At 38.7% G+C, this 26,401-nt stretch overlaps 1 long non-coding RNA gene across 1 annotated transcript; it reads left to right on the top strand.

Moving 5' to 3' along the window:
* The first annotated feature begins 18,133 nt into the window (after positions 1-18,133).
* Positions 18,134-25,842, top strand: LOC131222485 (uncharacterized). The gene is made up of 3 exons (XR_009160063.1): positions 18,134-18,235; positions 20,053-20,164; positions 25,520-25,842. It is a non-coding gene; the product is annotated as an uncharacterized LOC131222485 (long non-coding RNA).
* The last annotated feature ends 559 nt before the right edge of the window (positions 25,843-26,401 follow it).

The following is a 26,401-nucleotide window of genomic DNA, read 5'->3' as shown; positions in this document are numbered from 1 at the left end:
TCGTGACACTAAGTTCCTCAATCATTTTTAGAGGACTTAATTTATGGTAGCAATTTGATAATAAGCTACTGTTCAATAGTGCATATCACCCATAGATTGATGGGCTAACCAAGGTAGTGAACCTACACTTGAGAACCTCATACAATGCATTTCAGGTAATAAACCTAAACAATGAGACTTGGCCTTGGCTCAAGTGGAATTCGTGTTTAATAACATCCAGAACCATTCTCCTGCAAGTCCCTATTTAAAATTGTGTACGGGCGAGTGCCTCGACATACTCTCGATTTGATTCCTTTGCTCAAACTCTCAAGTATGAGTGTTGCCGCAGATCATATGGTAGATAGAATCATAAGTGTATATGGTGATGTTCAAGCCCAGTTAAAGGCATCCAACGACAAGTATAAAGAAAGGACGGACACGCATCAACGTCTAAAAGTATTCAATGTGGGTAGCGATGTGATGGTTCATCTATGCAAAGAGAAATTTCCGACTAAGATGTACAATAAGTAGAAGAACAAGAAGATTATACCAGTGCATATCCTTTGTATGATTAACGACAATGCTTATATTGTTGATCTTCTTAAAGATGTGGAGATCTCACGCACATTCAATGTAACAAACCTGTACAAGTGTCATGAATCGAATCTAAAGAATAACTCGAGAACGAGCTCTTTTGAATTAGATGGGACTGATGTAGAATAGGTCGCAGATTCATTCATAGCTAAGATGAACCAAAGAATAGAAGCCAAGAAGGATTGACCATACTCAACATAATTCGACTAGTTGACTTTTGTAGTCGATAGGTCAAAATTCTGCTAGAAACTTCTGATTGCTTGCTGGCTAATTGGTGCTAATTTAGACAGGTCAAAATACTGTTTCAAATTTCTTGCTAGATGATTTCTACTAGTTTACACAGGTTGGAATATTGTTCCATAGGTCGACAAATCGACAAATTATGTTGACGGGTCAAAAATTACAGAATTTTTTCTTTAAATATCTAGACGCTTTTTGAATGTTTCGACCGGCCGACTCAACAAGTTGATAGACAGTGAAAATTTACACGTTTTTTGAAATTTATTTCCTTATTTGATTATAATTCTTTAAATACATTTTTAAAATTTATATAGAATTATTTAAAGGGTGTTAAACTAATTTTTATTATTTATTTAATTAATAAATTTATTAAGAATTTTCTTATTTTCTTATAGATTCGAGAAATTTTCTGTGGATTCAAAAGTGCCACATAGATTCCAGGTATTTATCAACCTAGGAAGATGGGGAACAACATCATCATGTCCGTCCCTGCGTTGTACCCGTTGCGGATGGAGCACATCTATGAAGTCACACTGGTATGGAAGTCCAAACCATCCAATATTGATGGTCATTATTATGATAGTAAAAAATAAAATAGCCACTGGTCCCAATTGGTAGGGAACAATCAGAAGGTTAATGACATCTTCTCAGTGTAATTTTTCAGTTATGCTTCATCCAGTTGGGGTCAACATTTTGGACGGTCTGGATTACCGTACAACTATTCCATGTGTACGGTTGAAGAGTCCCCGAGAAATTTTGAAAGAGACGTAAAAGTCTAGGCCTAGTTCAAGAAACCCGTTAGGTGGGTATCGCAGACTGTCCAATCTGACAAACTCTTCTACGACAAATGTTAATAAATCACGCTGTCTGTCCCAAATTGGTCCATTGATCGTACCCTTGTGAGCTACGGGTATAAATTGGATGGCTGGGATTAAATGGCACGTGATAGTTCCTATGGATCGAGTTCCACGTGTCATACGTAACTGCTTGTCCGTTTAAAATTAGCCAAAAGAGAGTGACTGTGGACCTGAATATATTGATTTTGGCTGTTGCAAAGTACAAGGAGGCCTTAAGAAGCAAAAAAGAAATAGATAGGAGGAGATAGTGCTCGTCCAGGAGATACTTTTAAGGGGAATCATTTGGTACAAGACACGTGATTGCCATACGCATGTACACACCAATAGCACACGTAGCTCAACTTCTGATCATTGGCCTGTCTATATATAGTGGGGCCACGATCAGAGATTTAATTTCAGTTATAGGTATGACACGTGTATTAATGACTTTTTTTTTCTTTTTTTTTTTATGGCCCATTATCTGGCTACAGGGAAAGGACAATTTTCCAAAGGTGAAAATCTTCCTTATGTTTTCAAGTTAGGGTATGTTATATAAGCTTAAGAGATGGTCTGTTTTTTTCTTTGAACTCTAGAGAGGTTTTTTCTTGAGGGGAAAGTGTTTTCCCAAGTATTCTTCATGTGAATTTTAAAGGTTGAGAGAAGAGTGCAACAGTGTTCCTTTAGAATATTGTTCATGTTTGATTGTTGAACGAAGGCAATGCTTCTCTCATATCTTGTGCTTTTACTATTTATTAGTGGAATGATTTGCCAGTACTTCCTATGGATGTAGATGTAACCACATTATGAAGAATCATGTATATCTTGTGTCTTTTTCTTTATTAATTTTCATGTATGTTCACATTTATAATCAATTAGTTTGTCGATGACAGGTTCGATGCCATCGAAGTCATGCTCAATGTTATCATAAAAATTTGAAATTTCTTATGTTGGTTGCTAGACACTTTCGGTGTCTTGCTCGATGCCATCAAAATCTATTCAATGCCACCCAAGGCCTACTCGATGCCATCGAAAATTTTTAACAAATCTATGATTTATTGTTGGAATGTTTTCGTGTTTAATTCGATGACATCGAAGGGGGTTCGATACCATTGGCAATTTGTCGATGCCATTGAAGTCCCATTAAAATTGTCATTGAATGATCGTGCAAAGTTACGCAGAATTGCATATCCGAGGGATTTATTTCCAAATCCGATTGTGATTCTCCTAAAGGCTATAAATATGGGTATAATCTGGATTAGAAGGTATCCAAGAGCTTTTTAATTTATTCCTAGAGATTTTTAGGACTTGTAAGAAGAGATTCGAGGCTTGTTCAAATCAGGTATTCTCTCTATCTCATGTAATTTCTGCTTTCATACTGATATCTGTCGCTTTGTGTTGTAGTTTTTGCCCGCAAAGATTTTTTAATGTTAAATTTAGAGTCTTTGTGATTGAACTTGATTGTGCAATTAAAATATTTTGCTTGATTTATCTCTGTGTGCTTCCACCGTCCCCCAACAAAAGTGCTTCAGCAAGTAGGATTTCGTATGTTTCTTCGATAGGTGATGGTAAGCTCTTAATTTTTTCCGCAATATTATTGCATGCGCTATCACTTCTCTACGTTAAATGCAACCCTATCTTGGCTAATACACTCCATCTCAACCTCCCAGGAAATGACAATCAAGGTTATTGCTAGAAAGCCCTGATGGTGGGCCATTTCATTTTCATGGCCAGAAAATTATGTGAATATATATTTTTTTTAAAAAATAAGGCACCGGTAAACCTTTTTTTTTTTTCCTTAAGGGAAATTGACCGTACTTGCCTTGAAGTTTGGAAAAATTACCTAGAAAGCTAGGTAATTCCATATATTACAAGAAGGGCCTTCTGACATGCTTCTGAAAATTACTTGGACCAAAATGCCCTTGTCCTTGTTTTGGTAGTTGTGCGATTTTCAGGGAAGAAGAAGTTACGTCATATTTAATGCGAAGAAAGTGATGTGTACGGAACCCTTTTTTGCGTGCGGGCAAGGACCAAGCTCGTGGGGCCCACATTGATGTATGTGTATAATCCATGTCGCCCATCCTTTTTGTCGTGTCATTTTAGGGCTAGGGCCCAGATATCAGCCTGATCCAGAGCTTGTGTGGGTCACATAATAGAAAATAATAGTGACAATGGAACCCACTGTTGAAACTTTTCAAGCTCATTATGATGTTTGTTAGAAGTGGACACTGCCCAAGTTATGACTTTTTTGGGCCCACGCGGAGCAAGCCGACAAGGTGGACGGAATGGATCACCCCATTGTGGGCCTTAAGTTATGGTACCAATGGTTTGGTAGAAAAGGCCATGAACATGTTCAAAACCACGATCCATACAACATAACAACCACGACCCATAGAACATGGCAACTATGACCCATGCAAACCACGACCCAAATGGGCCGACACTAATGTATGTATATAATCCATTCGGCCCATCCTTTTTGTGTGTCATTTTAGGGCTAGGGCCCAAATATCAGCCCTATCCAGTGCTTTTATGGCCCACAAAATAGAAAATAATGGTGATTATTGAAAGTTTCCAGGCTCACTGGGATGTTTGTTAGAAGTGGACATTGCCCAAGTTAAGACTTTTTGGGCCCATGTCGAGCTGGCCGACAAGGTGGATGGATTGGATCACCCCATTGTGGGCCTTAAGCTATGGTACCAATGGTTTGGTAGAAAAGGAATTGAACACGTTGAAAACCACGATTTCATAAAACATGACAACCACGACCCATATAACAAGGCAACTACGACTCATGTAAACCACGACCCAAATGGGCCGCAGTTGTATGGATCGTAGTTGTCATGTTATATAGGTCTTAGTTGTCTTATTATATGAGTTTCGGTTGTATGGATCGCAGTTATCCTGTTATATGGGTCGTAGTTATCCTGTTATATGGGTCGTAGTCGCAGTTGTCCTGTTATATGAGTCTTAGTTGTCCTGTTATATGGGTTTCAGCTGTATGGATCGCAGTTGTCTTGTTATATGGATCACAATTATCCTATTATATGGGTCGTAGTTGTCCAGTTATATGAGTCTCAGTTGTATGGATCGTTGTTGTCATATTATATGGGTCGCAGTTATCCTGTTATATGGGTCGCGGTCGCGGTTGTCCTATTATATGGGTCTTAGTTGTCCTGTTATATGGTTTTTAGTTGTATGGGTCTCAGTTGTCCTGTGATATGGGTCACGGTCGCAGTTGTCCTATTATTTGGGTCTTAATTGTCTTGTTATATGGTTCTCGGTTGTATGGATTACGGTTGTCCTGTTATATGGGTCGTAGTTATCCTGTTATATGGGTCGTGTTGCAGTTGTTCTGTTATATGGGTCTCAGTTGTATGGATCACAGTTGTCCTCTTATATGAGTCATAGTTATCCTGTTATTTGGGTCTTAGTTGTCCTGTTATATGAGTCTCAGTTGTATGGATCGTAATTGTCATGCCGGGTTGGGCGGGCTGCCCGGCCCATTGCGACCCTTATCTTTCATGACTCATTCAACCTATCTGAGTTGCAGAACGAGCTTGCATGTTGATCATGTTATATTTTTCACATGACTGCAAGATTGTATCTCAAGCCCTTGTTAGCCAGCTTGCCGTGGGCCCAAAAAGTAGTGACTTGGGCCCACATTGATGTTTGTTAGAAGTGGACAATGTCTAAGTCACCATTATTGATGTTTCAACAGTCACCATTATTTTCAAAAAGTCCTGGCTTGGGCCCACATCTGATCCATTGATGTTTCAACAGTCACCAATATTTTCTATTATGTGAGCCACATGAGCACTAGATCAAGCTGATATTTGGCCCCTAGCCCTAAAATGATATCACAAGAAGGATGGGCGGCATGGATTATACACATTCCTCAATGTGGGGCCAATTAGGACTTTTGGGCACACAACAAGCTGACCGATAAGGTGGATAGATCAGATCACCCCATTGTGGGCCATATATAACATGATAACCACGACCCATTACAACCACAACCATATATAACATGATAACCACGACCCATGACAACCACGACCCATATAACAAGACAACTGCGACCTGAATAGCAGGACAACTACAACTGCGACCCATATAATAGGATAACTGCGATCCATATAACATGACAATTGCAATCCATACAACTGAGACCCATATAACAGGACAACTGCGACCGCGACTCATGTAACAAGATAACTACAACTCATATAACAAGGTAACTGCGATCCATACAATTGAGACCCATATAATAGGACAATTAAGACCCACATAACATGACAACTGTGACCGCGACCCATATAATAGGATAACTACGACCCATATAACAGGACAACTGTGACCGCGACCCATATAACAGGATAACTACGACCCATATAACAGGACAACTAAGACCTATATAACAGGACAACTGCGACCGCGACACATATAACAGGATAACTATTACCCATATAACAGGACAACTGTGATCCATATAACTGAGACCCATATAACAGGACAACTAAGACCCGAATAACAGGACAACTGCGACCGCTACCCATATAACAGGACAACTGCGATCCATACAATGAGACTCATATAACAAGACAACTAAGACCCATATAAAAGGACAACTGTGACCGCGACCTATATAATAGGATAACTGCGATCCATCTAACAAGACAACTGCGATCCATACAACTGAGACCCATATAATAGGACAACTAAGACTCATATAACAGGACAACTGTGACTACGACCCATATAATAGGATAACTGCGACCCATATAACAGGATAACTGCAATCCATACAACTGAGACTCATATAACATGATAACTAAGACTCATATAACATGACAACTACGATCCATACAACTGCGGCCCATTTGGGTCGTGGTTTGCATGAGTCGTAGTTGCCTTGTTATATGGGTCATGGTTGTCATGTTTTATGAAATCGTGGTTTTCAACATGTTCAATTCCTTTTCTACCAAACCATTAGTACCATAACTTAAGGGCCATAATGGGGTGATCCAATCCATCTACCTTATCGGCCAGCTCGGCATGGGCCCAAAAAGTCTTAACTTGGGCAATGTCTACTTCTAACAAACATCACAGTGAGCCTGAAAACTTTCAACAATCACTACCATTTTCTATTTTGTGGACCATAAAAGCACTGGATCGGGTTGATATTTGAGCCCTAGCCCTAAAATGAGACGACAAAAAGGATGGGCGGAATGGATTATACACATACATAAGTGTGGGCCCATTTGGGTCATGGTTTGCATGGGTCGTAGTTGCCATGTTATATGGGTCGTGATTGTCATGTTGTATGGATCATGGTTTTGAATGTGTTCATGTCCTTTTCTACCAAACCATTGGTACCATAGCTTAAGGCCCACAATGGGGTGATCCATTCCGTCCACCTTGTCGGCCTGCTCCGCCAGGGCCCAAAAAAGTCCTGACTTGGGTATTATCCACTTCTAATAAACATCACAGTGAGTCTGAAAAGTTTTAACAGTGGGTTCCATTGTCACCATTATTTTCTATTATGTGACCCACACAAGCTCTGGATCAGGCTGATATCTGGGCCTTAGCCTTAAAGTGACACAGCAAAAAGGATGGCGGCATGGATTATACACATATATCAATATGGGCCCTATGAGCTTGGTCCTTGCCCACATGGAAAAAAGGATTTCGTACACATCACTTTCTTGGCATTAAATACGATGTAACTTCTTCTTCCTTGAAAAACTGTACAACTACTGAAACAAGGACAAGGGCATTTTGGTCCAAGTAATTTTCAAAAGGATGTCAGGAGACCCTTATTGTAATATATGGAATGACCTATCTTTCTAGGTAATTTGCCCAAATTTTGAGGCAAGTACGGTCAATTTTCCTTTTCTTAATGAGCAGAGGCTGAATTGACTGCATAGCATTGCAGCTTATTCTTAGCCTGTAGTGTTGCTCTCATTCAATCCATCTATCATGTGCACTCCCTCGTATTCTCCTTAGCATATAAAACTAAAGCGGGTCCAAAACTCATGTAGAAAGTCACCATGGGCTCTACAAAAAATCAAGTTCCTGCCTCCCTATGACCCAACTCATAGCTCGATGGTAGACTCAGTGAGTTTCGACAACGAGATCATGGTATGGAGTATCCATGTAGGGTGTGGGTGTGAGTGTGTAAAAAAAAAAAAAAAAAGTCCGGCCTCCCCATCTTTAGAAAAAAGGAGAATTGCATGGGATGTGGCTCTTAATTTTAAGAGCATCATCGTGATGGTTGAATAAGATCCACTCCAACCTTAGATATTTAGTTCCATATGAATTCCAGAGACAAAAAATAAGGTTGACTTGCGATTCTTAGTGGCCACAAGGAAGTAATTGGAAGAGATATGTCCACCTTTGCTTTTCAAGGGCTGTGTTGATAATTTCATCACATCTACTCTAACCATTAGATTTCACACCAAAACTTACTCCTGTAGCCCAAAATCCATACACGTCTGTTATTCATGTGGACCAATCTAATTGAAACAATTTGGAGGATGAGTATTACCCAATACATTGCTTGGAATTATATACTCCACCTGAATCACAAATGGCTATGATTTTTGGGCCATGGCATAAAATGGGGTGACACACCCCGCGGTTAGATGGATTTTACATGAACATCGCGGTGGGGCCTACCTGAACCACTGACCATAACGGAAGGTAGTTGATGATAATTACAATGATTAATGAGGTAGCATTTTAAAAACCTTTTTGAAAAAATAACAGGAATGGAAATTCTATATTAATTAGTAGTTCTTTGTAAAATTGCCATAAAATATATGCAGGGCTATAGTCGTAACATTTTATCATACGCTATCACTTTTTATGATGAACCGAAGATTGCAGCATCCTTTGGGTGTGAATATTGAATTATAATATATTTACAGTGCCGCCAACAATGTGAACGGTTTAGATTGACGTACATGCTTACCCACCTGCGTCGCAGCTCCCTGCATTTTATGAATAATCCTACCCTACTATAATATCAATGTTTTCTCTTTTAAGTGAGATGGATGGTGGGGCCTTCGCGGATCGAACAGCAGGGGCGCCGATTGGGGAAACGGACCAATGGTTGGTGGTCGGTGCTCCGTGGGCCATGATGTATGGGTTTCATCAATGCCGTCCATTTATTTTTCTAGATCATATTAGGGTATTACACAAATAAAGAGATATATCCCAATCTCAAGTGGACCATATTATAGGAAACAGTGTTGAATGAACGTCAACCATTAAAAATTTTGAGGCCCATAAAAGTATTGGATCATGCTTATATTTGTTTTTTATGGGTCTTTATGACATAATCAATAGATTAGATGTCAAATAAACAGCACAGTGGGCCTTAGTAGGATTTGAATGATGGATATCCAATCACTATTGTTTTCCTGTGGTGTGGTCCAACTGAGATTTATATCCCTCTCATTTTCGGGATAAAGCCTAAAATCATCTTTAAAAATGGATGAACGGAATGGATGAAATACATACATCATGGTGGGGCCCACAGATCGCAGACCATCAGCCACGGGGCTGGTGTCAGGGGGAGTAGCCAATCTGTTCCCGCCGATTGGGTACTGCCCCCACCAGGACCTAGCTGCAGACGGGATGGTCCTCGCAGGGGCTACGTGAGGCCCACCATGATATATGTGCTTTATCCTCTCCGTCCATCCAGTTTGATAGATCATTTTAGGTGTGATCCAGAAAAGGAGACAGATCGAAGGCTTGAGTGGACCACACTATAAGAAGAAGTGGTGACTATCATGCCCCCCACCTGGATGAAGAGAAAACGTAAATATCGGCTCGATCCAAAACTTCTCTGGCCCCAAGAGGTTTTCAACTGCTGGTGTTCCATCCATGGATTTACATTGAGCTGGGTCTCACAGAGCCCCTCTCAGGACTACCTGTCCAGTTGTTGGGACCACGGAAGCACAAGGAAATAAATTCTAAATTTTACGGATGGCATACTTTCGTCGACGTACATGCTAATTTACAGATTTAAAACATCAATCAACGACTCGCTGGCCAGGGTAGTACCAAATCCGCGTTGGCAGAGCATATGCATCGCTGGGCCGTGATTCAGTGAGGGCCCCCTCTCATGTGAGGGTTGAAACGTGTCAGAGATCCCAGTATAAGGCACGCATATCAGAGATCCAGGCTATTCATCAGGTAGTTGCACCGTGAATACTTTGTATGCCGTTATCAGGCAGTACGCTCTTCAAATGAGTATGTAGGTTGAATTTGGACCGTTGGAATTCTTTTTCCGAACGCCCTGTGTTTACCCCAAAGTTTGAGCTGCATGATCGGCGGACCTGATGAATGGCTCGGATCTGTAACATGTGGGCTAAACAGCAGGATATATGACACGTGTTCCACACACGGACAGGAGCAGCCACTCGGTGAATCCCTGCCCTTCCAATTCAAAGCCTGTATGATATTTGTAGAAAACATGCCAGGCAAAGTCAGGAACCGTAGACAGGCAGGCTAATGAATCGTGCTGCCCTGGTTGGTACCATGGATTCAAATCCCTAGTTTGTTTGGCGCGTAAAGTAACCGGCGGTTTCAAATCTCAAATCCCCTCTCTGAGGAGGTTTGCCATCCACGGTGAGAGCTTAGTAGTTGCAAGTGTAACATGTGTGTCATTATTTGCTTTCATTTTTTTGGCACATGGCACGCTAATGATGATCTAATGATGATCAGTATCCATCTTTTAGGCACCTAGCCCACTAATGATGATCAATACTATCCAAACATTGTCGATGTTAATCAATGATTAAAAATTATTGGTTAGTCACTTAGACATGATCTTGTGCTTGCGGCCTATCCGAGACATGGAATTTCATCATTTTCAGGCAAAGCATTTGATGTAAAGTGGGTCGCGGATAGTTACATAGCCAAGATGGATTAAAAAAGGCCCGGTCGATGATAGAAGTGATCCAAACCATCAGACCTTAAATTGGGCGTATCTTGTAATCCAGAATGAGTTATTAGACGTAAAATATATGATTTTTATCCAACCAACTCTGCTACAATGGGTTACACAAGCTGGATTTACGAAATATCCCTGGATCGATGGTCGCTTTCTATCTTAATTCTATTTTTATTATAAATAGTAAGTTTTAGTTTGATTATAACTCTTCTTCTGTTAGGCTTTAAGAGTTGCGCTCAATGTGAAAAGAGCTTAGAATAATTACGAGAATGGTTTAGTGAAGCCAAATAGGACACTTACTATTTTTAGCTACCCCTATTTAAAGGGTTGTGAACTTATTTTTATTCATTCATCAATTAATTTTGAATTTATTAAAATTTATTTATATTTTCTTGCTTTCTTTCTTTGTGGATTCGAAAAGTCTCTGTGAGTAGCTTAGAAAAGTTTTGTAGATTCGGAATAGTTTTCTTGAGGAAGACGATGCTCGACCTCATGTCCTTCCTCGTGTCAGCATATATTTCAACGAGCTTATCACAAATATTGTGTCAAAAATTACATATCTCACTAATTAGAGATATTAAAGTTAATTTAGTAAATAAATTCAAACCCCTGTAAATCTACCATACATAGGTACTTTTGGATTAAAGTTGATTCACACTTTATAATACCAAACACACGGGGAGGATTGCAAATCCAAGGATTTCCAATATGAGGGCTCAGAATCCAAGGGTTCCAAATCCACGCTCCCAAACAAGCCCTAAGCTACAATGATACAGGGCAGATGTGTGCTCATGTGATTATAAAATCCAGCACGTCCATCATATATTTCCTTTAGGAATGTAATATCAAGATGATCCATGAATCTGGTGGGCCACACCATAGGGGAATAATTTGGGACAGAACATCCACCTTTGATTTTCGTGGAGAGATCGACCATCGGGTTGTATATATGAAATCCAGTCCATTCAGACCCTTACATCTGGTCTGGATAAATGGTCTTGCTGAAATCAGGATGTTTTAAAATTCAGGCAGGCTCATTCGTAAATCAAAGGTGGACATCTCCTATCACATTGTTCCCTGTGTTGTGTTTGCACTTGAGTGTTGTATCTAGCTGAGTTCTGGCAGCTGCAGATAATTGGGGGCGACGTATGTGATGTAAAGGTTAGATATCCTCCATCCATCAAATGGGCTCAACGGCCGTAATGGTACCCTACCATTCTATTTGTAATCATTAATGTGTGTTGGGGGTAATGTATAATGCTCGATCGTGTACATTCACTCATGTGGGCCCATGGTTCAGCGATCCAATCAATCATTTCTAGTACCTGATGAATGGTAAATGATTCATGGTTGGATACAACAAAAAGTTTAAAAGTTAGATGGAACCAGCTAAGCTAAAATCTTGAAATGTCAATAACTTGGTCTGGGGTAGGTCATGGGTTCAAATACCCATGTGGTATATGTGGGTTTGTAATAATAATGAAAAAAAAATCTTAGTCTACCTATATCAATATTTTAACTAAAAGCTTTGGTTACAAAAATTTGTAAGATAGTATTTTCAATTTGTATAAATATATATTCTTCACTTTATAAAATATGAGACTTGTTTGGTATATATTCCGCCACTCATAAATTGTTTTATAGAGTAATCAGCTAATATTCAAAGGGTGGGATTCTTCTTACAAAAATAACGATAAACTACTATTCGATGATAATTGAAAGATAATTTAATTGATTTGTTTAATTGTTTTGAGATGATTTTTTCTATTAACTTCCTTAGTTATTTCTATATTTCTCTTGGGAGATCAGAATTATCTAGATGATCCATTTTTTTAGTTGTTAGGGTAAATCTACAATATTCCTCTTTAATTGCTATAATGTTTATTTTTCCTCAATTTGTAGTTGAATTGTTGTCACATTAGCCTTTTAAATCCTTCCAACTCTTAATATCTCTTTGGCAAATTTTGTTCTCCGCTCGACTATGTTTCTCTCCGCCGTCAACATGCCATATATTTCACATGCCATGACACATCTCCTTTTTAAAATGAATATTTCAAAAATGATAAAAAAAAATAGAGTATAATAGGATTAATGAGATTTTACTCTAAATTATTGCTTAAAAATGAATGACCTGATCATAAAATAAAGCAAAACTAAAATAAGGGGTGTATAAGGAAGAAAATGTTACAATGCAATAAGTAAGAGGTAATACAAAAAAGAGTAGTAGATGAGCTGTCCACATTAACCTAGGACTTAGAAATGTGAGTGAAGAAGAAAGAGCTTCGATGCTTTAATAGAAGATAATTAAAGCTTTTAGATTTTTGAATTGCTATATAATTTTTTTTTATTGCATGAAAGACTAACACTAGCATTTTTTGGATACCTGACACGTTTTCATTTGGTGGATAGCGATGTAACATTTGTAATTTGAGTGAAGTTTGTAGGTGAAGATGAAAAGGTTTATTATATATATATATATATATATATATATATATATATATATATATATATATATATATATATATATAAAGAAAATAATATAAAAATTAAAAAAAAAACCCAGAGAAAATGATGTTATAATTGGATTGTCTTAGAAGCGGAAATCGAATCCCTGCTCTCGATTTTTAACTTGGTTATGACACCTGACTAATTGTCATTGATTGCAGAGATACTTAACTGCTTCTGAATGTGAGAAGCTGACAACAGATTTTGGATTTCTGTTTCTGCCAAGTGGCCCTATTTTAACCTTAATTTGGAGTTTGAATGGTATGGAGCTTTGAATTGGATTGGTTTGGATTATGATTGATTTAATTAATTTGTATGATTAGTTTTCTCATGAGAAGTAGTCCTCCTGATTGGGTCTGATTGCTCATTAAGTTATCAGATGCCTTGTTGGACACCTAAAAAATTAATAAAATACCGATCCACATTCAAGCAACAAAAGGTTAAACATTCCATGGCTTGGATCTTCCATTATTGGGATCTATTTTTTGGTTCATGGGCATCCAAGTTGGGATCCATCGTAATGGACGGTTTGGATCATTGAACCGTGGGACCCACTTGTAATAAATGAAAACTTGAGTGCACTGCTGTACCTATCCTGTGGTCAAGTATTATAGAGTTGTCAAATGCTTATAGACACTTAGACAGACTCGGTCTCGCTTGTCTGGTTGGGCCCACTCAGTTGACGGCTACCATTTTCCAGCTCCTAGAATTAATGACGCTGTTAGCGACGTTAATTTCCAGCTAGATAAAGCCCAAAATCCAGTTGGAATTGATGGAAAGAGGACCGCTATACGCTGATTCGCTTAGGCACGCGGATGGCCTGATTTGCTCTAAGCACTATGTGGGACAAAAATGTATCAGATCCACCCCGTCCATCAGGTTCTCTGCCACAGTTTCACCATTTATCCTAAAAATAAATCCAATGAAAGATTTATGTGGGCCACACCATAGAGAGTGCTGCAAAATCATGCCTAAAAGCTCTAAATTCAAGTGAATGGCTAGATACGTTAGATCAAAGGAATTTCATCAGATTGGATGGTTAAATAGCAATTTGCCACATCAGCTATCCTTGTGTTGGACTAGCGTTAGGTCAGGGCCAATTTGTATTATCAATTACCACTGTAATGTAAAAAAAATAAAATAAAATTGTACAATGATTACAAATTCGGTTTTATGAAATTATAATAATAATATTTTTCATTAAAGTATTTTAATGTCAAACCATATGTCGTTGTCAGATTTAAGATGTTTACTTGTCATGGAAGAGTACAATAATTATAAATCCCTTTATTTATCTCTTGAAAACGTATGCCATATTTTGTTGGGTGGTCTTAAAATCATAATAATGACAATTCTCCCTTATAGTACTGTAGTAATGGTAATCCAAACAAGCATTAAAGAACCAATCTTCGGGTAAATATCTGCATCATAAATAGTAAAGGATACTGAATTTCTTAGGTTGGATTGTTTTCCAGGAATTGGAATGTGACCTTTTTTGTCATGCACAACCATATCTCACTTTCTTCATAGCTGTTTCCGTGTCTTTATATTGTTCATATAACACGACGTTCCTTACCAATCTTTCGTCCTCAATCCTTTTTGTATGTTTTCATGTTATTGTTGCATTTTTCTTTAAAAAGAGGGAAGGTAAAATCAGAGGTGTTTCTGTATAGATGTAGATATATACAGGTATGGATCATGTGAATGCGTGCCCTACCCATTTCTGGTGTATAAGTTTTTCACTATATCAATCAATTACACACGTTGAGCTCCCACCTTTGTCAAATAATAATAATAATAATAAATATATAAATAAAAGATGGGTGACATGAAAATAATGCCCAAGTTATGTGTCTCTCACTCGTTAGCGGGTGACATCGATCCACTCCATCTATCATATGCCTCTTCTCATGTTGAACACAGCTTCCAAAACTCAGTTTTATCAGGAACCCAGGTGGTCAACATTATGGTTGGCATCCCCTCTTCACTTGTCTTTGTAGTGTGGCCGACCTAATTTGCGGTTGGGACAAATTTTGGGTCCTAAAGCCTAACATCCACCTGATGGATGGAGTTATAGATGTCATATGCACAAAGGGGTGTACTCGATGGAGGAGTAGCTATGCCATGCACAACACAATGCTTTTATAGAGCTTACAATACTCTTATTGAGCTTGGGTGTTTTGGCTGCCTGGTGCAACAACTTTTGCATAGCATTATGATTAGAGAGAGATGTCATTTATTAAAGGAAAATTTATGAAGGGAAAGGTGAAATTCCTCTATAAGAGTGTTTTTTTAGTGAAATAGTGGAAGAAGAAACTTTTTATTCTATGATTTTACATGTTTGTTAAAACATATATTATTGATGTAGAGTGGGTCGCAGATACTTTCTTGGCAAAGATGGACTAGAGATGGCCTTATTAGATGCAGAAATGATTCGAACCGTCAAGACCTTGAAACAATTGTTATCTCACAAACCAATATAAGTTTTTTGACATATTATATATGATTTTGAGGTAGGAGAACCTACTTAAGCCAACCAACTTGCTTTGTCTAATTGCCCATGTTGGATTTGTGAGATTCTATCAGATCGGTGCTAAAAAATCCCATGTAATTTTGTTTTTACCATAAATAGTCAGTTTTAGTTGGAGTATAACTTTTGATTCTCTGAGCCGTAGAAGTCATGCCCAACATGAAAAGGGCTTAGAAAAGTGAGTAGAATAACACGGTTGGGCCAAGTTGGATACTTATTATTTTTGGTTGAAAACCATGAAGTCTAATAGAAATAGAAGCCGTCTATAAATAGTAGGTTTATTATTATAGTAAGTTACATTTTTAGGGTGTTTGAGTTTAAAACTCAATCCTAAGTTTGAACTCATTATTTAAAAGGGTTTTAATTTCATTTTTTTAATCATCAATCAAGTTATTTCGAATTTATTAGAAATTATTTATACTTTTATCCTTCATGGATTCGAGGAAACTCCGTGACGAGTCCAGAGAGCTCCATGGATTCAGAGTAGATATCCCCCTAGGAACACAGTAATCGACCTCGTTGGGGAAAAATCTACAAGTCCATAAGTCGGCTTATGGAATGGACCAACTCTACCGAACCAGCATGGGCTCATGGGAACCCGAGCCTAATAAGGTCTCTATGTTCAAAAACAAAGCAATCTCCAATGAGAGCTATGCAATTGTAAGGACACACAAAGAGCTTACAAGCTTACACAAGTGGTTGAAATACCGACCTGATCTATAGGTCGGCTAAAAGACAGTTATGGATCACCTATAAATTAGTCATATGTTGATTACGGATCGACCATAACTCAGTCACAGATCGATCACAGACCAATCATAGCTCGGTCATAGATCGATCACAGATCAGTTACACCTCGACCACAGACCGACTATAGCTCAGTCATTGATCGGCCATAGATCGACGATACCCCTGGCAAGGTCTAAAGCCTCAACACCTAGATGAGGGACACACAAACCTTCCAGCTCATCTGACGGTCGAAAATGGTGAATGATGAACCTTAAACGATCAAGACAGTATCATTCATTTCCAATTCAGCACCCACACTAAGATTTGACCTAGAGCAGAACTACAGATTCGAAGAATCCTCGTGAGACTCAAAGATCTCTCCCGAGATCGTTGGGAAATAAGATAAAACCCCGACAATCTTGGGAACCTACAATCTCAAGAAGATCCCGGATCATAACAGATCTCCAAGATATCAGAAAGAGTCCCCACACTACGGGATCTTCCCTCTCCTATAAATACACGAACATCTCCCACCGTTTGAGGTACATTCACAAAAAAACTCTAACATTCGACTGGTCTCTTTTTTGGAGATCCTACCCCACTTTAAAGATCTCAAACCTGACTTAGGCATCGAAGAGTCCCCTGAACAAACCATGGCCTCCTTTGTCTCTCACCTTCGCTTGTGCAGGTTCAAGCAGGTGTGCTGCAGAGGGTTTGCCGGAAAACTGCATCAACAGACCCCATCACGTCCCTCTTACATCAATTATGATACATATTTTGACGATCAAATGCATATGTAATAAAATACAGGAATTTTTTGTTATAATCATTATAAATTTACATTATATTACAATGAAAATCCTAACATAAACACCAACATTAGTTTATTTTGATAGTGATATGATATTGAAATAATGTAAAAGTGTTATTTAAATTTTCATCATGAGAAACCAAACCATATCATTAGTTCTATTATTATAGTTAAATGTAACTAAATGTCACTAAAAAAATAATGTGTAATTATTGTTCATTTCCTCTACATTATTATTGTAATTGGTAAAACAAATAGGCCTAATAAAAAAAAAAGTTGTGTTAAATTAAGGCAAATTGCTGAATCATTATAAAATATCTATGCCTTTTGTCTCTTTGTTATTTCTATTTCCCGGTTCTTTTACTCTTTTCTTGTGTGATTTGTTTGCATACGTCAATTGTCGGTGGAAGCTTTTCTGCAACCAAGAGAACTTATGTGGTCCTTTGGATCAATGCAATATCCATAACATCAATACAAACGTCTTTTCGCCAGTTGGATGAGAGAACATGGTCACATGGTCCACTTGCATCCATGAAATATCCCTACCACCAGTATGAACATTTTGTCACCATCTCTCCCAATCACAACTTTTCCCTAGCTGCTTCCTGTGTCTAACCTTTTATGTAGTGGTCCTCACCTTTTCTTGTTGCCTACTAGATAGAAAGATACTCATGTTGTTTGGACGACTAATTCTTCACTTTGATTTGTAAATATATGCTCTCTATAATGTATGCTAGCCCAAGAAGCACCCCACTCCATGTCCACCACGTGTGCCAACTTAGACCATGTGGCCGTGCATGATATAGCCCCCACTCATCAGGCAGGCACACATGTATTTAACATGAGCTAGCCATTAGCAAAATTTCACTAAAATATCCGTACTTTCTCTGTATAAGATGGCCCACCCGATGAAAGGCTGAATTTTTATTTTTATTTTTGGATGCTCACATCTGCCAGTAAGGACACCTTCTACACCGCTTAAATGTGCTGGCACGTGTGCTACATGTGAAGATGCGTGTGGAGCTAGCAAACTTGAGATGACATGTGAAGTTTATACATTTATACGATATTGTATTATTAAGTTATAGGTTGTTAGAAAAATTAAAAGGGATAAGGCAGCAAGACACTTTATTATGATTCTGATAAAGGGCCAAGCAGCAGACACTGACATGACCCGGGACATTGATTTAGAGCCGTCGTTGTCAACATAGGTGGGTGACGTAGCATTTTCAAATGTTCCTTCGTATTATGGTCATTGAAGTCGTCCATCTAGTGGGCCACACTGTGTAAATGTCCTTGCACAAAAATCAGACGGGGTTAAATCATCAAGTGGTCCAGTGTGTACGAAGCAAATAGGCTACTAAAAAGAGCCTGATTCTTCTGCAACTCCTTGGAGAATAGGCTTCTTCTGCAGGTTATTCATGACCTGAGTGGAAAAAGTTATTCTACTGCATGTAAAAGCTATTCACCTCATTATTTTCTTACTCATTCACCAGCCAATGCACTATTATCTATGTAGGCCTTGTATGTGTGCCATCTGGTCCACAATAATAATGGGACATTCGGAAAAAAATGGGCCTACCTAATCATTATGTGGGTGGGCACCATGGAAGACAATGGACAACCACCCAAAAACTTCCAAATGGTTAGATTTTTGGGGCCCAACACAAGTTATTTTGTTAGGATTTGCATGAGGAACCAAACTCTGTTAAAAAGCTTGTTTCAGTTGGACGTACTTGAGAACGCGAGATTCCCTTCATGTGAGGGATGTGGGATTTTTTATTTTATTTTTATATATGACTGTGATGTGAGTCAATAAAAAAAGAGTCATTTATACTTGTCTGATGTAACAGCATCTTTGTAATGTAAAATCGTTACTTCCTGTAATGAAATCTTCACTTTCGTTACCAGGCAAATGATATTTTTGATTTCCATCATGTCAGAGCTTGAAGGATTCTTATGCTCCAGCTCAGTTGCATGGAGAGCGACTTGGCTGTGACCTGAAACCAGCAACGTGGGTGAGACCCTGATAGTAGGGGCCCACCTCAGTGTATGCATTGTGTATTGATGTTGTTTATCTGTTTTTCCAGCTTATTTTAAGGCTATGGTTTCAAAAATGAAGCAGGAACAAACTTCAGGTGGACCACACTGTTGTAAACAATAGTTATTGACCATTGAAAGCTTTTGTGGGACAAGAAAGTTTTGGATCAAGCTGATTTATTTATTTTTCCCTTTCTTCCAGGTATGTGTGAACTTTTCAATAGGTTGGATGGTCAATAAACATTGGCGTGGATGCTAGGAAGTTTTTAATAGGCTGATTTTTCTTTTTTCCCTTTCTTCCTGTGATGTACAGCCTACCTGAAATTTATATTTGCTTCATTTTTAGACCATGGCATAAAATAATTTAAAAAAACAGCCGGATGGCATTGATATCAATGCATACATCTAGGTGGGCCCTACTGTCAGTGTCACCCACATCGCTGGTTCGATCGCAGCCTAGTCGCGCTCAGTTGCATGCAATCAACGTCTCCTAAGCAGCACGGTGGACAGGAGAGGAACCGCAATAGAAGCGTGTGAAACACTCAAGATCTTTGGGCCCACCATATTGTTTATCTAAAATCCACTCCATCCATTGTGTGTGACCCAACCATCATACATGTAAAAGACTGTCAGGATAAAAAACAATTGGACTGATGATACTTATGAGAACAACATAAAATTGCACCTAAAATCTCTAAGTTCATGCGTTATGGCCCACTGGACCTGGCTGATATTTTACATTTCCTATCTCCCGGTGAAGCACTCCATATGAGCATTCGTCGGTGATAATCAGACCATTTGACTATATATATACTTATTATTGCAGGTGGATTGATGCGTTTCTTTGTTATTTTTGGTTGTGTAAGTTTGTTAAGCATGACTATATTTGGAATGGGAGGTCGATCCGTGTACTTCGACCGCATCCAGCTGCAGTCTGAGTAAGTTGTCCGGGGTATTTTCTGTTGCTTTTCTGCTTCTTACTGTGGGCCTACCTTGATGCCATGTGTTGTGTATGCACATTGTCCATCTCTTTTTTCATCTTATGGCATTATTGTTAGCACTTGATTTATTTTCTGTAACGTGTAATGTGTGCAAGCGTGCCGAAATTGATATAACGGCTTGATTTAAATCGATCAACTTTGACACCAAGCACTGAAATAAGTAAATATGTCTAATATGAATTTATATGATCAGAATTGGAGAAGATTAATCACTTACTCAATTAAAGAATTTTGTATTGATCAGGTGATAAGCAATGAGTGTTATTTCTCATACTAGTTTTTTTTTCGTGTGAGTGCATGCCCACATGCGACCTTTTTTTATACCACAATCAGTATTCAGACTCATGTCTTTGTGTTGAAACTTTTGTAAGTCTACTATTTAGGCTTGAGTAAGGACCCAAAGAACGGTGGTGATTTAATATCATATCATTAAACATTTCTTAGGGTACACCTTAGTATTTTTGTAACGATTATTTTCCATCCAATATGTTGATAAGGCCATCTTAGTCTGGATGAAAGAAAAAGAAAAAGAAAACTTTCAACTTGATCCAAAACTTTTGTAGCCCATTAATAGTCACTGTTTCCTATGGTATGGTCCACCTAGTAATTGGATATGGCCCAGTAATGGTCAATCACCACTGTTTCCTATGATATGGTTCACTTGATAATTAGATATGTTTTATTTTTGGGATAATGCCGGAAAATAATTTGAAAAAAGGATACAAAATGCATATATCGAGGTGGGCCCACGGTGAGAGCGGCACAGTCTTGGGTGTGTACTTAATCCGCTCCCCCTGGGAACAATTAGAGGTGTACACGAATCGAGCTAGCTCGATTAGCTCGCTCAACTCGACTCGAAAATGCTCGATTTGACTCGGTTTGAAGCTGAGTGCGAGCTGAGTCAAGCTGATTTTTTAAGCTTGAAAATGAGTTCAAGTCGACTTCGAGTTGGCCCCAGCTCGACTCGACTCGGATCCAACCCAGCTCGAATCGAACTCGGACCGAACCAGTTCGGTGACTCGGTTACTTTGATATTGATGTTGCTCACCAAGTGTTTGATGAAATGACTCAATGAAGTGTGGCCGGTGGCAAGGAAGGTATGTATATGAAACTAATACCCCTTTTTTCTTGATGTTTATATTGCTTAGAAGGTGTTTGATAAAATACGTATAAAATCACCTTTCAAGGACCTTATCTCACTCCCCAGATGTTTGAGAAAATACTGCATAGGCGAACTCGGCTTGATATCGAACTGGCCCGAGGTGCTGACCGAGTTGAGCTGGCCAGCTCAACTCAGTTCAACTCGATGTACACCCCTAGGGACAATTAACGGTGGCCCTACACACAAACCAAAGGTTGGCATTCTATCCCCATTTTCTCTATGGTGTGGGCCAGAGAAGTCGGGGATCTAGGCTACCTTTGGCCCCAGGTCCTATGAACGAGGACCGCACATAAAGGACGGAGTGGATTCACATTTACAACGTGCTGGGCCCCACAGAGTTAAGACGTTTACACGATGCGCAAAAGAGGTGTTTGCGAGCGATTCCGGTCCGCAGTGGAGCCGGAAGAAGCGAGAGTACGATACAGTCATCTGTACTCAGTGGCTCAGTGCCCTTCTGCAGGGTGATGTCGCAATCGGTATGGTCCATCTAGCGAGTCCAATCATAGATGGCTTATATCTCACAGATCAAACCTATTGGACAATCCTAGCCATTACTTTTCTTTTACTTCTCCAACACGAAGGATAACCGCCCACTTCTTTTGTTCTTCGACATCGCTTTGAAAACTACTTATCATATGGTCAGATCATCCTATCCATGCTTTCTCTGGATCCTTTGCTACCCATAGTAGCAGCCACCGAGTACATGCATGCTCCCAAACCATAACCAACCCATGCCACGTGTCATGTGTAAAGATGGCTCCGTGGGATCCACATGCGTTACTAGAGATGATCTGAACTGTTCATTTTCTGAGTGCCACTGTACGTGGACCGCAGTCCAGTAATTAAGCTGAAAATCCTGACCATTGATTGTCAGCGGTTCTCATCATATGTCAATCTCTGCATGTGGGCCCTACCATGCTGGATCCCATGACCAAGGCCCAACCTAGCCCGGCTGGACTTCATAATTAGATACATGTGATCTGTTCTACATCGATCCAAATTCCAATCATCGATTCAAAATGACTATTCACAGTAGGAATTTTGGATTTGATCAAATGATTTTATAATAACCCCCTTTTCCTGTGGTGTGGTCCAGCTGAGATTTGTATCAACTTCATTTTTGGGAACCCGCCCTAAAATAAGCTGGCAAAACAGATGAACAACTTGGATATACAATACATACATTGACGTCAGCTCCATAGTCAAGGTCGCACCCACTGACTATATCCTGGGTTGCAGCTAATTCACGTTGGTGTCTGACATGCAACCCATCTTATATATGCACTCCACCGTGATGACGAAGATGAACCCAAAATGGAGCGGATCAAATCATCAAATGGGTTACATTAGAATATGAATATTTTGGGTGGTGTACCTTTACATCCACAATAAGGCCCTGAATAGATGATTTTGATCTTAGAAACATGACCCCGGGTCCAAAAGAATTTTCAAAGTACGTATGTATGTTGAATGGGGACCCACAATTATCTTTGAATTGTACATTTATAACGATTGTATGGGGCTAAAAGGCGGGCTGGGCAATTTGTCATTGGCCCGGCCTGACTGAATGCAGCCCTTGGGCCATTTTAGGAACCCGAGCCCTAGCCTTATACAGGGCTTGGCCACTGGGCCAAGCCATGCTACGTGGCCCATTGTCTTTCCTAATCTCATTTGCATTTCCTGCTACAGCAGCACTTCAAGTGGGCAGGTGCCTAGTTCTGCCGGTAATTGAGTAATTTAGCTAGGCTTAGGCTGCAGTACATTGGTCCAGTTTACTCGTATGCCCTTTTGTACTATTTATTAAGATTTTTTTTTTTTATATTAAATTTCACTATAATTTTTAATATTCTGTTGAGCATGATGAAGAAAATCGAAAGATCACATGTACGTGGACCATTTTGGAATAGGACACTCCATCATGATTATCAGACCGGCCCAATCATCAAGTGGGCCACATGTGAATTTGGAGGTTTTTTTGGGTGGCTTATGTCGTTCTTATTGTATGGCTGACCCGGGGATTGGCTAAGTCTGATTGTTTGAACATCATGGTGGTGGCATAACTATAAAAAAGGTTGGATGTCTCCCACACACCACATGGTCCCACAATGCTCTGACTCCACTACTTGAAAAAAAGTAATGAATGCGTGTTTTGGTTGTTTCATCCTCAGGAAGAACTGTTGAGAGTTTTAAGAAGTCTTTATTTAGTAAAATCACCATTTTTGAGAAATTTTGCAGGCTACATCAATCCATTTTCACCACTCTACTCTATCAAAGGCCATAACTTCAGTTATATTATAGGCCAAGAAATCATTTCTAATTACCCGTCTTAACACTTTAAGAGCCTTCAACTTGTATGAACACACTCCCTATCCAGCACAGTTCTACATCTTCATTCCACATGACCAAATCATGCTAGTTTACTTTTCTCTGCTTTATTACCTATTGGTGATACTCTTAAATTCCCTCAAATACATTTATTTATAATTCTATCCTCTCAAGTCTAGCCACTCATTTATCTTAACATTCTCATTTTAGCTACATATCCATCCTATACACATGTTGTTCCTTAACGGCATAACATTCTATCCCATAAAGTATGGATGGTCTTATAACTATCCTATAAAACTTTCCTTTCTGTTTGAGTAGTGCAAGATTATCACATAAAACTCTGGAACTATGTCTCTATTTATTCTACCCCATTTGAGTTCTATGGACAATATCTTTCTTACGGTCTCCACTCATCAATTATCAACTCAAGATATCGAACCAAATCATTTCTCCTCATGGTGAGCTAATAGTACCCCAGCATTTCTTCTTAAATATTTCTATTTTGAGTTGAGTTGAATTCTCAGATTTACCAACCAAGCTTTTCAATAATCTTCTCTTTCTTCTCTCCAATTTTCTCTAATGTAGGGTTACTAATGGGCTGGGCTGGCACGTATGGGAAACTGTGTATGACCTCTTCTAGTTTTTCTTTGGGCCTAGGCCCATAATTCAAGCATCCTGGTTTACAAACAAACAAGCATTGAAGCCCGTCCTAACACTGAGCCACGCCCATTAAGACTCAATGGCCCAGGTTGAATTTCATGGCTGAGAAACAATGCGTGTGCCCAGGGCTACTATGAGGCTGTTTTACTCAATGAACGGGTAGGTGCCTAACCCACTTGAGTCATTGCCTAAACGTATTACAATGAATTTCAAGAGTGAAGGTACGATGACCATGTTAAGAAGCGGAATTTTAGATGAGTTATTTGATACTCTGGCCGCATTGTGATGCTTGATATGCCATCACTTAGAAATGGTACACGTGGTATAAATTAACTCAAATTAAACTGACTTATTAAATTGTGGGATGCATTATAGCGAAGTTACATTTTAGAAATTATATTTGTTGAACAATTCCAAAACACTTGTCGTTTGAAATATTTGTCCCATTTCATTTTTAACCGGTCCAATAAATATCTATCAATCTAAATAGTGGAATACATCTAAATTGGTATTTATATTTTTGTTGAAAACTGGATGCCTCAAATGTATGTTGGAACAGAGGCCATCGACTGGTCGATAGTCTAGTTGACAGGTCGAAAGATATCGAAAATATTCAGTGTTTTGGCAGAATTCTTTGAACTGTTTTTGCAGATTGAAAACTCTGGTTGACAAGTCGACAGATTGTGCAGTTTGCACGATTTGTTTCTATTTCCGTTTTATATTATATATGGGTGTAATTGGGATTAGGGCTAAAACTAGACATGTCTAAAGGTTTAACAGAGAAAAAGTTAAAAATTTTCTCCTGAAGCTTCAAATTGGTAAGGTTGCATATCTTGTAACTTTGTTATTTATGTTGCATTATCATTGTGTGCTGTTTTTTTTTTTTTTTTTACTATGTTAATTTAGAGTGTTATTTTTTAGATTTGTTTGTATAATTGTGATTATCTTGTTTGATTCTGCTATACATGTTTCCTCATGTCCCAATAGTTTTGGTGGTCTATTTTTTTTCACTTCATGTTCCAAGTAGTTAATTTCTCTGTAATTTCTGTTTGCTGTGTATCCTCCGTCACACTCTGCCAGAGGATCAAAGCATTTCTAATTTCTATTGATAGTGGCCTGTGCATCTTTGCCAACATATACAGGTTTTCAATTCTAACAAATGGAGCTCATTGTTCGGTGATCCAAGCCGTCGGTATGTTGTGTCCCACTGTGAGTGGGGATCAATGAACCAAAATCACCATAGACTGGAAAATCCCAATGGGCATCCTTAAGATCCTTTTCACTTGCATGTGGACCGTTGTTGTGTTTCTTCTTAACCTAGTGCCTGAACTCTAATTATCCTAACAGGTATATTTTCCGGGAACGGTCTTACATGACAGGATGTGATAGACTAATTGTCGATTACCAAACCAAAGCAACCCACTTTAATGAATTAAAAAGCAGTGTACAAAGGGGCATGAGCACGATTCGTCTCCTTCATAGTTTAGAGGATACATTAGTAATTATTATAAATTAATTTATTTGACTTTTTTCATGTACAATGATAGTCTTTTTACCGGGCTCATTACATTCAGTTGGCATTTAAAATAGAATCCAATTATTAGAATGATTTGAGACCTGTGGTGTGGTGCAAACAAATGTTAAAGTTGATTTTGTTGACCATTGCATGACATGGCTGCCCACATGCCTGTTGTGTGTACCATTCGATAATGTGGCAGTTGTAATTTTAGTTAAGATGACGTCGGTAAGGGCCTGTTTGGAAACTACCAAATAAGTTATTTTTTCTACTTACAAGATAACTAACTATTTATTTGAGGTAAGTACGTTTGGTTTATGATCAATTATAAATAACTTTTTTATTTAAAGTTACTTAAACACTTCAGTCTAATAAGTAGAAATCAAGATAAGTAACTTAAGACATAAGTATAGAGTTTATATTAAGTAACTTATGATCCAAACGACCCCTGAGTGTGATGTGGAGGGATCTTGATGGCTGTGGTTGAAGTTTACTGTTATAATTAAAT

Source organism: Magnolia sinica, chromosome 13, assembly GCF_029962835.1.
Source record: "Magnolia sinica isolate HGM2019 chromosome 13, MsV1, whole genome shotgun sequence".
Classification (NCBI taxonomy): Eukaryota; Viridiplantae; Streptophyta; class Magnoliopsida; order Magnoliales; family Magnoliaceae; genus Magnolia; species Magnolia sinica.
This window is presented reverse-complemented; position numbering and strand designations above follow the sequence as displayed.